Raw genomic sequence first — 12500 nt, forward strand, 5'->3', positions numbered from 1 at the left:
GGTCATTCTCCTCATTAAGTTCGTCGTATAGCCCAACCTGGCAATGGAAGGATGGCACTCGGGGACGGAAGGGAGGGCCATTACCCGAAAGTAGTTCTCGGTAAGTATGTTAGGAAAAATAAAAATTACTTAAAATTTTTGATTTGTTCCAACACAAAATACTTACTGAGAACTACTTTCTTTTGGAGACATACTTTAGGAGGCGGGAGTGCTATTCTGACACTTGAGGGCTATGGAATGCGGGGGCCTATCAGAGTGCGGGAGTGAGGGTAACTGCGCAACCTTACGCTATTATCTAAGACTTACCTCTTAAAAAATTCTTCTGACGATTTCCTCCGGGTGTAGTCCCGAAGAATGTGTTCATCGTTGGGGACAGCCTCTGGCCTTACTGCTACACAGTTTGGAGGGCGGCAATGACTGTCCCAATGGAGAACCCGTCCAAGGATTTCCTTGAATAATCCTTGAGGTAGTGGGCAGTATAGGTTGACTGGTGCGACCAAGTGCCTGCCTGTAGGATCTGCCCCACCGCCATGTTTCTCTCAAAGGCCAAGGAGGTGCTCAGACCCCTGATGTCATGGGGCCGGGGAGTGCCTGGCACTGCCCTTTTATCCTCTTCATAGGTTCTAGCGATGACTTGTCTCAGCCAGAAGGAAATGGTGTTCTTGGAAACTTGCTTCCTATTAACACCTGTGGAAACGAAGAGGTTTTTGATACCTGGTCGGAGATGAGCTGTCCTTTCCAGGTATTTCCTGAGCGTCCGTACTGGGCATAACCTCAAATCCTCCGTAATGCCCGTCTTGGGAATGGCCGGAATTGAGAAACCTTCAAACCTCGGGTCCCAGACTGCCGGGTTTTGAGTCTTAGCCACAAAAGAAGGTACGAACTTGAAGGATACTTCTTTCCACCCCTTTGAGTGAGAGACGTCGAATGACAGGCCATGGATCTCTCCCACTCTCTTAGCGGACGCCAAGGCCAGCAAGAAGACGGCCTTGAGGGTGAGATCATTGTCCACGATATCCTTCAAGGGTTCAAAGGGGGAACGACACATCATCTTCCGGACCTTGCCTAAGTCCCACTGGGGCACCTTTCCCGCCTGAGGGGGGGCAAGACTGCTCGAAGCTTTTGACAAGCATCGCTATGTGTCTCGAGGCCCCCAGGTCGATGCCCTTCAGGAGGAAGACTTGGTCTAAGGCAGCCCGAACCCCTTTTATGGCTGGGATTGACATCCCTGCTTTGTCCCTGAGAAACACCAGAAAATCTGCTATGTCTGGGACAGAGGCCTTAAGAGGTCTAATGTGCCTCTCAAAGCATCAGTTCGTGACGGAGGTCCATTTTGTCTGGTAGACCGCGGCTGACGACTTTCTCAGGAATAGAGACACTCTCTTAGTCGTGGAGGAATGAATGAATGATTTAAAGTTTTCAGGCATCCTGACATCTAAGGTCATTGACGCCGGTAACATTTAATTTATATATACAAAAGTAAAAAATGAAATAAAATAAAAAATTAAAGAGTATTCAATTAAAAAAATAAAAATTGAATGTCATAAAAGTTAAATATTTTTCAGAAGACCTGCTTCTGAAAGAAATCTAAAAATGCCACTTGCATGGTAGGACACATCATTTCCAAGAATCTTGGCAAGGATGAACCTGCCACCCTCACCTCGAGCCTCAAACAAATATCTATTCCGCAAGATGTCATAATTGGGGCATTCGGTCAACAAATGCCTTACTGTTAGAGGGACTAAACAGTTGTCACAATACGGTTGCTGTTGGCCCTTCAACAGAAACTCATGTGTCAACCGAGTGTGACCAATACGGAGATGACAAAGAGACGTCTCCCATTTTCGGGGCATCATATTATACCTCCAAGGAGATATGTCATTTGTTACTTCCCTCATTTTATTGCCATCTTGACTATCCCATTGCTGTTGCCATTTATTGCAAACCAATTTCTTGATGTCAGGTAAGAAATCATTACAGGGAATGGGATATCTTCTTGGCAGCAACTCTGATGCAGCCTCCTTAGCCAGTGAATCTGCCTTCTCATTCCCGGACACACCTACATGTGCTGGAACCCAACAAAATTGAACTGTTATACCTCTCCGTCAAATAAGGAAAAGCCATTCTAAAATCTTTAAAACTAGAGGGTTATTAGAATTAAAAGCTTCCATAGCTTGAAGGACACTCCTTGCATCACTAAAAATTGTAAAATTACCCTCCTTCTCCAACGCTATTTTCTCAATAGCAGTTAATATGCCATACAGTTCGGCAGTAAATATGGAAGCGGTCAGAGGAAGTGCACCTCTACAATTAAAACCATTACTATGTACTCCAAATCCAACGCCAGCATCAGATTTGGAGCCATCAGTATAGATAAAAGTTGATCCTCTATGTTCTTTAACATGTTCATTAAAAAGAGACCTGGCTTCTATGTCTGACATATTCTTCTTATCTCCAATAAAATATTTACAAAAAGATATCTCTGGTAACTTCCATGGAGGCGTTGATGATATCTTGAATGGAAGTATCTTATTTCTAATTATATCCAGACTATCTAATAATCGTTTCACCCGAAAGCCATAAGGTTGAGGGGATTTTGGGTGCAACTCAAAGTATGATGCTTGTCTTACAAGGCTTGCAGTCTGAAAGGCTAGAGAGTTAGGGAGTCTTTGCAATCTAAACCAATAAACCAATACCGAAGAATGGAAGACATTCGGTAAAGGTCTAGAGGTAACTCTCCAGCATCAACAAGGAGACTTGGGATAGGCGAGGTTTTAAAAGCTCCAGTAGACAATCTAATACCTGCATGATGTATCGAGTCTAATATTTTTAACCGGCTTGGGGTGGCTGAAGAATATACCTCACAACCATAACTAATTTTGGAAAAAATCAAGGCCTTGTATAATTTTAAAATAGTATTGCGGTCTGCCCCCCATGATGTATGGGACAATACTTTTAAGATATTCAGAGCTTCAACACATTTAGCTTTTAGCGCTTTTAGGTGAGAAACCCATGTAAGTTTACAGTCAAATATCAAACCTAAAAATTTGGTTTCCGATACACATGGTATCCGTTGACCTTTAATGTATATATCCGGGTCTGGATGTACTCCCCGGATACGACAAAAATGGACAATGGTAGTTTTACTTGTCGAGAACTTGAATCCATTCATGTCAGCCCACTGGATAATTTTATCAATTGAGAGTTGGATTTTTCTCTCAACCATTGCCATTCTAGTGCCAGCAAATGATATTGAGAGATCATCCACAAATAATGTTGAGAGAACATCCTGGGGAATGGCTGAGGATATCCCATTAATTGCTAGTGCAAAAAGGGTTACACTCAGCACACTACCCTGAGGAACTCCTTCTTCCTGGCACTTACTCTCTGATAGAGTTTCCCCCACTCTCACTTGAAAAACTCTACGTGAAAGAAATGCCTGAATAAATAGTGGCAGCTCTCCTCTCAATCCCAATTCATGAATGGTTTTAAGAATACCATATCTCCATGTGGTATCATATGCCTTTTCAAGGTCAAAAAATACTGTAACATGGTGCTGTTTGGAAGCAAAGGCTTCACAAATAGAAGACTCAAGTCGTATCAACACATCAGTCGTTGAGTGCATTTTTCGGAATCCACATTGAATCGGTGATAAAATACCTTTCTTTTCAAGGTACCATATCAGCCTTGCATTGACCATCTTCTCCATAATTTTACATAAACAAGATGTCAATGCAATAGGACGATAGTTTGCTGCTAAAAACTTGTCTTTACCGGGTTTTAAAAAGGCTAAAATAATGGCTAGTTCCCAAACACTTGGGTAACTATGATCATGCCATATTCTATTAATAATGCCTAAAATAAATAGCTTTGTATTAAAATGTACATGTTTAATCATTGCATATGGAATTCCATCGGGTCCAGGGGCTGTATCGTTGCAATGAGCAAGTGCGGAATCAAATTCTCTTTCAGTGAAAGGAGAATTATACGACTCTTCCCTTCTTGTTGCAAAATTTAAAATTTTATTTTCTTCAGTGCTCCTATACTGGTGACCAGGGGCTCCTTCACACTTGCTGGATACATTTGAAAAATGATTAGCCAAGGCATTGCTAACTTCATTTGCTTCAGTTACATACTGGCCATTCACCCTCAACACTGGTGGTGGGTTGGGGGTGAATTTGCCAGCTATCTTTTTTACTTTCCTCCACACAGAAGATGGTGGTGTTCTACTGTTAATGGAGGAAACAAAAGACATCCATGACTGGCGCCTTGCTTCTTTCATGGCACGACGGAACTGTGCTCTACATTTCTTGTACATAATTAAATTCTCATCAGTTCGGAGTCTACGCAATCGTGTTAGAGATCTTCTTGTGGCTCTGTGGAGTGCAGTTAGTTCTGAAGACCACCACGGGACTGGTCGTCGTTTGAATAACCCTGTTGTTTTGGGAATTGAATTGACTCCTGCTGTATGAAGAGTTCCATTCAGCAGGTCTATAGCATCATCAATACTTTCAAACTGTTCTGCTCTCCCTTCGATTTCACTTAGCTCAGAAAATTTAACCCAGTCTGCCTTGTCTAGATTCCAACGTGGCAATCTTTGCAAAGGTGGACCCTTGTTGGTGTTTATAATGATTGGTGCATGATCACTAGTATGCCAATCATCTAATGTCCTCCAATCAAAATCAAGAAGGCAGTTAGAGCTTGCAATTGAAAGGTCAATGCATGACAAAGTACCTGTCTGAACATGGAAGTGCGTGGGCTCTCCTGTATTAAGGAGCCCCACATCCTCATTCTCCACAATTGATGAGATAATATTGCCCCTTGTGTTTGCCAAAACATCACCCCATAAAGGATGTCTACCATTCATATCTCCCAGTAAGAGAAAAGGTTGAGGGAGTTGTTGAATAACTTCTGCTAAATCATCATATAAAATATCATCATTTGGAGGTAAGTACAGAGAGCATATTGTATATTTTCTAACTATATCAATTTGTACAACAACTGCCTGCAGGGTTGTACGTATAGACATGGGTATTTGGGGAACATCTCGACGAATGTACATGAGACTTCCGCCATGGCTCCCTGCTTGTTGATTATATGGTGTTCTATAGCTAACATACTCTCGAGGACTAGGAGTGTTAGAATCAAGCATACTTTCCTGTAGATATACTATTATGGGGGAATGCTCATGAATTAGGAGCTTAAGTTCTTCATATTTCGCCCTCAAACCCTGACAGTTCCATTGCAAAATGGAGGAGAAAACTATGGATTATTTCTGGAAGACGTCTTGGGTGAGGTCTTCCCATTACCAGTTTTTAATCTAACATTATTACTTGTAGGTTTCTTCAGAGATGGTCTTGTTATGTTGGGTTTTACGTTGGAGTTTTTCTTTGTATCTTTTTTATATATTTGTTGAGGGGGATGGTGGACCTCAACTTGAATTTCTGATTTATTTAAATTGTCTTCTGGTTGATCGCCAACATCAACAGACAAAACATCATATTTATTTGATGTCATAATTCTAGTATTTCTTATGGAAGGGGGTGAGAGAGATGGAGGTCTCTCTCTTTTACGATTAATAGGTTGCAAGTTACCAGGTTTTTGTACCTTCCCCACTACAGGTACACCTGATAACTTGGTGTCAGGTGGAATCTCCATTAAATCAGGCAAGGATATGGCCTGGGAGAGGTTAGTACTATCCTTTGTAATGGGGGACAAAGGTTTGATAGTGGTGGGCAATGTCTTTTGGTTGATACTCAATGATAAATCTTTAGGAGGAGATGTTCTTGTCTTATGCAGCACTTTATCAATAGATTGTGAATTCCTTTTTCGAGAACTACCTACAGTAGCAGGTGGGTGAGATGATTCCCGAGGAACTTTTTCTCCTGTTTTTAATGTTTTTGCATAAGTATTAGATTTATTTAATAATCTCTTGGCATGCCCCACGCTTACATGTTCAATAATTGATTTATTGAGGGCAGCCTCTTCTAACTTATAAAACTGGCAGCTCCTATCATTAGATTTATGATTAGAGTTGCAGTTTAAGCATCTTGCCTCAAGTGTACAATCCCCATGGTAAATTTTGGAGCAAGTATTACAAATTTTTTCATTATTGCAAACTTTGGAAGGATGTCCAAATTTAAAGCAATTATAACATTGCAGTGGCTTCTGCTTAAAAGGTTGAACTCTGATCCTTTCGTTTTCTATGTCTATGTGGAAAGGTACATCAGCATCCTGGAAAGTAATAACAATCATTGATGTTCCAGGTACTTTATGTACTTTCCACACTGATAGGGGACACATGGCCAATATCTCCTCTTCAGTAAATTCATACAGATCCCTATTAAAAACCACTCCCTTTCCATAGCTAAAGTTTAGATGGGGTTTGATGTCCAATTTTATATCATCATTTACTGTCTTCAAATTAGACAGTATAACAGACTGTGTGTATGACTTGGCCTTTATCAAGAAACTTTTCTTCCCGAATCGAGATATATCTCCAGGTGCGATCGTACCTACCTTCCTCTGAAGAAATTTGCATATCTTGAAATAATTTTCCGTACCTCCCACAGATTGAGCAAGAAGCCACATTGGTGGTTTTGGCTTTCTTTGGGATGGTATATCTGCCTCTATATCTTTATCAGCCCAGTCTGCTGGTCTGTAGACATCCAGATCTTTAGGTGCCCCATCACAAAGAGCACCCTTAACACTCATATTACCTACTTTAATATCAACAATGTTACAGCTTGCATTAAATGCTTCCTCATGACAATTAAATGATAACCAAGATTCCCAATTATCATCTTGAAGTTTCATTCTAATTTCTTTTATTGATCCGTAACACTCAAATATTTTATGTAGCACATCATAATTAGCTTCTAAAGGGATTTGGGTAACGTGCAGGACTTTCAGTTTTCCTGTGTTGCCCAAATTACCCTTTTTCAGAATGTTTAAAGAACAGTCCTTTTTAGTTCCTAGGTCGTCAACAGAGTTTTCTTTAAATGAATTGCCAGAGGTCGTCAACAGTGCCGGGGGCGAGTCAGCATATCCAGGGGAGGTGGGGTCATTTTCACAAGAATCCATCATAAAAAAGAAGAGAGAAGAGTGATTTTTTGAAGTTTGATTTACCTGTTTGAGAACATTAAGGCATCACATGTTGGGAAGGAAATTTACACTCTCCACTACCGGCACAGTGAGAGTATACTTCCCAGATGGTCCACTCCATACCCTACCCGAAGGATAGCATCAAAACAGATATAGAGGCACAGGTGTAAGCTGAACCCGCCTGTTAGGACTGAGACCAAGAAACTATGGAATCATCCTCCCCATATCTGTAATGACGGGCTTCCGGCCAGAAGCCGAGAGTCCTACCCCAAGCATTGGATCCCCCTGGATTCCGAAGACCCAACACTTGGAATAGTTCCGCAAAAAAGGTCCAAACCATCTTCGGGATGGCTGAGATCATCCTATACACTCACATATAGCTTTGAGCACAAACGCCTCCCAACCGCGACACCTTTCACATTCATCAAAGCAGGCAGCAATACCGGATGCAGAAACATCCGCCCAAGTGGCAATAACAGATGTAGAAACATCCATGCCATAAAGAGGAAAAAAAAATAATAAACATACATATATATGTAAAAATATACACATATACATATGGAAAATTTTACTCATAGGGTTGGGACAGCATCATGAAAGAAAGTTTATAATATTAGGAGAAGGTTGAAGCAATATAAAGAGGAAGAAAAAGATAAGAAAGAGAGAAATTTAGATTCGAACTGGGGGAGCAATTTCCCCAAGTTCGAGAGCCCTCTTGCCCGTCACCAAGATTCAGCATGGGAATGAAATGCCGTGCTGAAGCTCAATGACTTCATCAAGGCATTCTCTCATTAAGAGGGAGTCGTGGAGGAAGAATATCCTTCTTTCTTCAGGAGCCGCTCTTCAGTCTTCAGTCGTGAAGACGTAGGGAGAGTGGGCTGTCGTGGAGCTTGAGAAAGTGAGGCTGGTGCAGAAGGTCTGACCTGGCGGACAGAGGCCACGGCGGTTGACTCGATAGGTCTTTTAGATCTGCGAACCACTCTCTCTCTCCGGCTACCAGGGCGCTACCAAAGTCATCTTTAGGTTTCGGGCCGTCTTTACTCTGTTGAGCACTTGTCTTATCAACGTGAAAAGGGGGAAAAGCGTACACATCCAGATTGTCCCACTTGTGCGGAAAAAGGTCTTCTAAGGCTGCTTTCGGGTCTGGTACAGGGGAGTAATAGACTGGGAGTTGGGTGTTGAGGTTGTTGCAAAGAGGTCAACCACCAGGGAACCTCAGCGTTGAATGATGAGCTTGGCTATTCCTGGGAGAAGGGACCATTCTGTCCCTACTATCTGGCCCATTCTGCTGAGGCCGTCGGCCAGACCGTTTTTCTTCCCGGGAATGAACCTTGCTAACATCACCACTTGATTTTCTTCCGCTCAATCTAGACTCTCTATGGTGAGATCGCACAACTCCTTCGATTACAAGAACCCTGCTTCCTTATGTATGCCACTACCATGGCGTTGTCGCACATCCACGCCACGGTGTTCCCCTTTAGCAGACTTGCGAAGTGTAGGCACGCCTTCTGGACTGCTTCCAACTCCAGGACATTGATGTGGAGTTGCCTCTCCCCTTCCAACCAGGTCTCTCGTGCCATTTCGTCGAGGAGAAGGGCTCCCCCTCCCTGGTTGGAGGCGTCTGTGAACAGAAGTAACTCGGGAGGGCCGGTCCCGAAGGTCGTCCCCTTGAGTGAGTTCGACTGGCAATGCCTCCATTCTAGGGAGGGTCTCGTGTTCGGAAGGACTGGGATTAGCATCTGCTGTGAATCCGTCTGTCACCAGAGGCTCCTGAGATTCCATTGGATGGATCTGAGCCTTACCCTCCCTTGGGGAACTAGGTTCTCCAATGAGACCAGGTGACCTATCAGCCTCTGCCAGTCTTTCGCCCTCCTGGGGTGTTCTGACAGGAACGGCTGACTAATGTGCCTGAGGCTTCTTATCTTATCCTCCGAAGGGAAAATTTTCCCCGAATGATGTCTAATGTCATTCCCAAGTAGTTCATTCCGGTGGATGGGGATAGATTTGACTACTTCGGGTTGATTATGATCCCCAGATCCTTGCAAAACTGGAGGAGACTTCTCCCTTGTTCCTCCAAGAGGACCATTGAGGCGGAAAGAAGCCACCAGTCATCCAGGTATCTGATAAGGCGGATGCCTCGTTCATGAGCCCCCACTGCGACAGCCGTGGAGACTCTCGTGAACACGTGGGGCGCTGTTGACAGAACAAAGCAAAGGGTCCTGAATTGCAGGATCTGGGAACCCTATTTCACCCGGAGGAACTTCCGACCCGAGGTGTGGACTGGAATCTGGAAGTATGCATCCTTGGGGTCGATGGTCATCATATAATCTTTCTCCCTCAAGGACAGCAGGACTGAATTCTGAGTGTCCATTTGAAGTCCGTCTTCTTGACGAACCTGTTGAGAGCTGACAGATCTATAACCGGTCTCCACCCCCCGGTCGCTTTCTCCACCAGGAACAGTCGACTGAAGAAACCTGGCCCTGGGAGAAGAACTTCTTCCATGGCACCCTTCTCTAGCATGGACGACACCTCCTCTTGAAGGGCGGTCCTCTTTAACGGGTCTTTGGGATCTAGCCATTCTATCCGGTTGGCCGGAAAAAGCGGGGGTGGTTCCGTTAGGAACGGAAGTCTGTAGCCCTCCTTTAGTACGGACACTGTCCAAGGTTCTGCTCCCTGAGCCTTCCATGCTTGTCAATGACGTCTGAGGAATCCTCCAACCCGAGGGTTGGGCGGGGATAGGGGGCCTCCCACTCTATCTTCTTCTAGAGGGGTGGCCTGATCTGCCTCTCCTAGAGGCGGAGTAACCCGATCTGAAGGAGCTTGAGGGCGCTGGAGCTCCCCTGCGGGGGGGCTGAGGCGTTGCTGACCAGGAGGAAGAGGGGGGCTTCTCTCCTCGTAGTGCTGGTAGAGGCTTGGGGTGTCGCGGCACTATCCGAGACGGACCTCTTATAGGGCGGTCCCCTAGGAGTCGTAGATCTGGGGACGTTAGCCTCCTTCTTTTTCAAGACCTCCTCCATTATGGCTTCTAGTTCCTTCTGAGGAAACAAAGACTCTCCCCACAGGGGAAAGCTGCGAATGGCTCGCGCCTCCCTGTCTGGTACCTTCCAAGACACCTTCGCCAGAACAGTGTCTCGCTTCCAGAGCACCCAGTTAGCTGTTAGTGCGAGAGACTGATATGTCAATAACCTAAGGGTTTTACCTCCGAAGGTAATGAGGTCCCTCAGTAGGCCTTGCTGGACAGGGTCCTCGGGGTCAAAGGAGGCTTGTACACCTTCCAAAGTGGAAGCCCACCAGTCCAGCCAAGAGGAGACGTTTACTAAGTCCCTCGACATTTTCCCATCATGGAGGCTTCTGCTGGCGAGAACCAGACTGGAGCCGAAGAGGCTCTACCGTCTGAAACGCCTTGACTAAGGATGTCTACTGCTGACTCCCCCTTAAGGGTTGGGGGGGGGGGGGCTCGGCATTGCTGGCCACTCCCTTGCCGACATACTCCTGCTCTAGGACTAGATCTCGGGTTAGAGGAAGTGCTAGGGACGTCTTAGGTTGGGAGGGAGTCTGCATGATCCTCAAAAGGCTTGACTTCCAGGAAACTTCATCCGTAGTCGCAGGTTCCGGTATTTGTGGTGCCTTCTGAAAAGGCTAACCACTCTGCTATAGACGGAGTCCTCCGTCAGGGAGCCCTCCTCTCCGTCAGCCGAGGTCTCGGCTTGGGGCCGGGGAGCTGGGTTACCGGGCACACCGACTGGACGTCTAGCTCTTTGGGGCCAGGGGCGCCGTCCTGCCGAGGTACTGGATTTCATCTGCGGGGACGTCCGCACCAGGGGCCTGGGTTAACGCAGGCAACTCTGTTTCAGCGGGGACTCTCGTCCGCCCAAGGGCTCTGGGTGCCGAGGATGCGGTTCCCGTGGGCTGACCCGACAGTGGGAACCGTTCCTTCTGACCCGAAGGCCGCACCAGCTGGGCTGGTTCGGCCAGGCCGTCCGACAAGAAGCGCGTTTCCCCCCGCTGGGCGGGGTTAACCGGAGGCTTCGGGGACTTACGCTTACCTGTAGAGTCCTCCCTACTGCTTGATCTCGAGGAGTCGGTTCACCGGGCACTCCCCGGGCGCTTCGGTTCTGGAATACCAGGCACTCCCTTGCGGTGGTACCGGTCTTCCCCGGTGGGGCGCTCCGCACCAGGTTCGGGGGTCAGAACCGGCATCGCCGTACCGTCGAGGACTCCCGTTAGTGTATTATCTCTGGGGGACGCGGACGCGGATCCCCGTGGGCTGACCCGACGGAGGGAACCATTCCTTTTAAGTCCGAGGGCCGAACCAGCTGTGCTGATTAGGCCAGGCTGCCCGTAAAGAAGCCCGGTTACACTCGCTGGCGGGGTGAACCGGAAGCTTCGCGGCCTTACGCCTGCCTGAAGAGGCCTTCTCGCATTTCTCCCTGCGAGGGTTATATCTGCGTCTGGAGGATGGCCTTCGTGGTGAGAAAAACCCTGGGTTGCCGGTCCGGGGAACGCTGCAATACAGACCTGGGAGGCTCCTTCTCGGCGAGGCCCTCGGCTGCAGAAGAGACTGAAAAATACGCCAAGAGGCTGGAGAAGAATTAGGGACATTTTTCCCCCACATGGGGTCATCAGAGGAGACGTGGCCTAATTGCACCAGGACTCCGTCTCCCCACACACTCTCGAAAGTAGTACTTACCTCAAACTACTTCTTAAGATTTATCTTCTCCAAAATAAACCAACCTCGTCTCCTACTCTGGGTAGGAGAGGGTGGTAGGGAAGCTCTGTCAGGCGGGACGCCCGGCGCTAGTCTTCTTAGGCGAACCCTTCGTCGCCTACTTCTTCTTGGTGCTATACCGCACCCACTCAAACTCCTGGGGAAGAGCAATGGGCACTTCCCCGCAACTGACTTACCTCGTCCCCTACCCTGGGTAGGGGAAGATGGCTGTATAAGAATCTCTATTCGACGAGGCATCGGGAATTAAGTGGCGAGGAGAGGCTCGTATTCCTATGAGCCTCTTGGATGTATTCTTCCTCTTGGTGTCGAAGTGCACTCACTGCCTACGTTCCAGGACTAGTAGTCCTGACACGTGGTTGAAGGGGAACATAAGCTGCCCCTACACGGCTAACACCGAGGATAAGGGGAGGAAGAATGATTTATTGTAAAATTGTTCCCTTCAGCTATTCATTCCTTGAAGGAAATCAAGGAATACTGTTCTATAACGCACACAACGCACGACACAAGAACTTAATGGAATGAATTAAACACCGGGTAAGCACACGGTTGAAAAGTGAACGCACAGGAACACTTGGGAAAGCACACTGCGAAAAAACACAAGTCCCCACGTTGGGAACACGTGGAACACTAAACGCGCACAAAGGATCGAGACGAGAGTGAGGTGTGA

General features: G+C 46.4%; 1 protein-coding gene across 1 annotated transcript in view; it reads left to right on the top strand.

Moving 5' to 3' along the window:
* The window catches only part of LOC137620535 (solute carrier family 49 member 4 homolog), a 32916-nt gene that overhangs the window by 19940 nt on the left and 476 nt on the right, over positions 1-12500 (top strand). The window lies entirely within an intron of this gene.

This window comes from Palaemon carinicauda, chromosome 27, assembly GCF_036898095.1.
Source record: "Palaemon carinicauda isolate YSFRI2023 chromosome 27, ASM3689809v2, whole genome shotgun sequence".
Taxonomy (NCBI): Eukaryota; Metazoa; Arthropoda; class Malacostraca; order Decapoda; family Palaemonidae; genus Palaemon; species Palaemon carinicauda.